We start from the raw sequence: 3,734 nt of genomic DNA, 5'->3' as shown, positions 1-3,734 counted from the left end.
AAATTGAGACTATGTCATAATACGCAAACTTGAAAATTTCCTTAGATAGGCTAGATTAAAAATGTCTATAAAAGTACGTCAAATAAATTAGCTGGGACCTAAGTTACAATTATTTCATTAAATAAATTTAAAAAAATAAAACTATAAACTGACAGTTATATTAAAACAAAATGGGTATAAATCAATACTATATCAATATCAATATCAATATAAAATATAAAATTCATAATGCTATGTATTTCAATGGTATATTTCAATGCAAAGCATATTGAGAGCATAAACCAAGTTAATTAAAAGAATATCAATATGACTTCAATTATTATCTTCGAAGATGGAACTTTTCAAGTGAATCACGTAAGTACACGAAATCAGGGAAAGTTATTGCATTGCAGATAGCTCCTAAATAAAGTTGATTTGGCGGCAATAATTGTTTTTCTTTCTTTTTTGAATTGGTGCGTATGATTTAGAAGATTGATACAAATAAGCAAATCTCAAGTGGCGTCTCGTCTGTTTAGTAGGCGACCCGTTATATGGATAGGTTCTCTTCATAGCCATTGACCATCAATCAGTATCAATTACTTAAGTAAATTTTTCTAATTAAAATGGAGAAGACGGTTTCTGACGCCATTAATTGAATAATCTCTATTAACTGATTTATACATTCATATGAGAGAGTATGACCAAAAAACAAAAGAAAGTAACTATGCGTATTACTTAAATATTATTTTTAATCCTGTTATATACATATTTTCCTTTCATTGGAAATACAGCTATATGCATTAATTTCGGCTAATAACCCAAACTTGCAAATTAAAAATGACATATTCGTCCAAATTAATATTGTTTAAACAAATCCTACAAATCTAGGGGAAGAAACAAGAAAATTAAAAGTAAATCTCACGTTGCCAATGACTACCAGAGGACATCTTTTTTTTTTTTTGGTAAACAAAAAGTTCAGAGAGTACTTACAGAGATACTTACATATTGTCCACTAACAAGGTTCTCATATTGGCAGCGGGATTTGAACTTACAACATTATAGGGAGACGACATCCTTTTGATCACTTAAATTGAGCTATCCTATGTTTCACCAATTGTGCTTCATGATCCAGCCAAGACCATATATAGTAGAATGCTTTGAAATATTGGTTGATGTATTATTCAGTGGAGGATCAATTTTAGTCATCGTTATAAAATTTACACAAGTCATATATATATATATATTTATATATATATTTTTATAAGTGAATGGCAAAAGTTTATCCATAAAATATTGAAGTTAATTGAATGAAATTTTATTTGACGTAAAAATAGAAATTAACCCCTAGATGCAACAAAAAGCTACGGATCTCTAATAGTGAATCTTGTTGTCCTCTTTTAATTAATTTAGATTTAATTTGTTGATTTTGGTCATTTAATAGTAGGGGAATAAATTTGGTATAACAATAATGTAATATTAATAAAAGCAACGTCATTAAATCAAATTTCTAGTCAATATTAAATCAAACCAATGGATAATTTTTGAATGAGAGGATATTATCGTGATTTCCAACGTGAGGATATCCCAGTCTTTTGAAAAATTTAACTTACTTTATTCGCTCAAATAATTCTAAAGTTGAATTGATTTGATCTGTCAAAAATAAAGTAACTGAATGAAAGATACATAGGTAAATGTATGGATGGAAAAGGAGGAAGAGTAAATCAAAGAGATCTCATCCAAGCATTTTCCTGAAGTAACTTGAAAAGAGGGGTCAATTATTGATGTGAAGAAAATAATGTCACCCCCCCCCCAAAAAAAAAAAAAAAACCTGCAGCGCCATGTATGATTATCATCAGATAATGTTTGAGAAGGGGCCAAAAAGAAAAACTGGAGACAAATTTCTATTTGAAAATTTAATTGAAGAATGATCCGTGAAAAAAGGTGAAGTCATGAGGTTCTTTAGGAGAAATAAGTAGCCATACAAAATGACTATTTTGCTTTCTGTGCAACCCCTTTTTTTTTGTGTGTAATTCATATTCTCTTTTGTATAAACTAGTTGTGTTCATGCAACTCATTTTCTCTTTGTACAACTCTAATTTTTTTTATATGTAATTCATTTTCTATATGTGCAAACACAATCTATACAAAATGTAATTTGGGTATAGGGAAAATAAATTGTATATAAGGACAAATAGATTTCACTGATGAAACTAGTACATTGTACAAAAAGAAAAATAAGTTGCACAAATATTAATTTGCATTTAGGGAAGTAAGTTGCATATATGATACTACCTCTGGTCCTTAATATAAGACCCTATTTGAATTTTATTTTGATCTTAAATATAAGACCCCAATCCACTTTGTCTCTCATATTTATACATTTTTTCCAAAGTAACCCTTTTAATAATAAGAGTTCTAATCAATGCACTTGATTAGTAAGGATATTTTAGGAAAGACAACACCTATTTAGGACAAATAACTAACTCAACTTACTTCCTTAATCTCCTCAAATTAGTCAATTGGCTCTTATAATTAGAATTGAAGGTAGCATATGGCTTGCACACAAGAAAAAAAATAAATTGTATGAAGGGGACTAGTGTACATATAGAAAAGATTAATTAACGGAAAAAAAAAACAGATTAATTGCACACAAAGTAAATAATCATTTCATATGGTTAGTTGTTTTCCCCCACAAAAGACCTCATGGTTGACCTTTTCCTAAGAAGTAAGAACATTCCCTAATTACATTTCAAAATAAAATAAAATAAGAATCCAATACAATAATTAATGCCTGTGACCTTTTTATTTAAAAAAGTCAATTATATTACATAAAAAAAGATAAGTACAAATAGATAAGCATACATAAAATTAAATAATAGCACATAACAAATACCAATTAGTTTCATCAGAATAATTATGGACACAACTATTATAATCATCCTAATAAATCAAATATCAAGTTAATTTGAGAGATAAAAGGATACTAAAGTTTTAACTAATAGTAATTGGATTGAGTAAAAAAAATTCCTTAAATAAGGTTAACATTTGAATCTCGTAAATAAAAAAATTATGTTAACAGATCTGTCCTCAAATTAAAATCGATGATAATTAAATTTGATGTGATAGTGGATGAAAATGAAGTTCGTAATATTAGATTAATTATTACTAGTTTCGCTCGCACCTTGTCTGGGTGGTGTAGTTGGTTATCACGCTAGTCTCACACACTAGAGGTCCCCGGTTCGAACCCGGGCTCAGACATCTAAACTTTGTTTTATGAATTTCATATTTAAATGACTTTTTATTGTTGAAATAATACCAAGACAAAAGACTGTATGGATTCTATTTTTCTTTTAAATTGTCACGCATTGGTTTTCTTTCTTATGTTTTTTTTTTATAAATTTACAATTATATTTGTAATTGCAGAATATATATTTTCTTTTGGGGGATGTAACAAATCATCGGATTGAACTCCAGCTAGTCATATTCATGGATTTAACTTTTTTTGAAAGAGACTTGAAAAAATCTGTAATGTGTTCTATTTTCAACAGATTCATGCACACGTATACAAGAACTGGATATTATTTTTGAGACTGGAAAGTTCTTTTTGTGAGGAATTTAAATTATGGAGGAAATGATTACATCATTTGGTTTAAAAACGATTCAGAATTATGTATCTTCTTTTAATTGCAAAACTATTTGTCTACGGAAAAAAGAAAATGGGATCATATTTATGTGTCACTTTAAGCGTTTTGGTT

The 3,734-nt window shown here is 28.4% G+C and overlaps 1 non-coding gene across 1 annotated transcript; it reads left to right on the top strand.

The window, feature by feature from the left end:
- Window positions 1-3,163: 3,163 nt before the first annotated feature.
- Window positions 3,164-3,237, top strand: TRNAV-CAC (transfer RNA valine (anticodon CAC)). Its single transcript has one exon. It is a non-coding gene; the product is annotated as a tRNA-Val (tRNA).
- Window positions 3,238-3,734: the final 497 nt, after the last annotated feature.

This window comes from Neltuma alba, unplaced genomic scaffold, assembly GCF_004799145.2.
Source record: "Neltuma alba isolate B1F8T4 unplaced genomic scaffold, ASM479914v2 tig00010901_pilon, whole genome shotgun sequence".
NCBI classification, from domain to species: domain Eukaryota; kingdom Viridiplantae; phylum Streptophyta; class Magnoliopsida; order Fabales; family Fabaceae; genus Neltuma; species Neltuma alba.
This window is presented reverse-complemented; position numbering and strand designations above follow the sequence as displayed.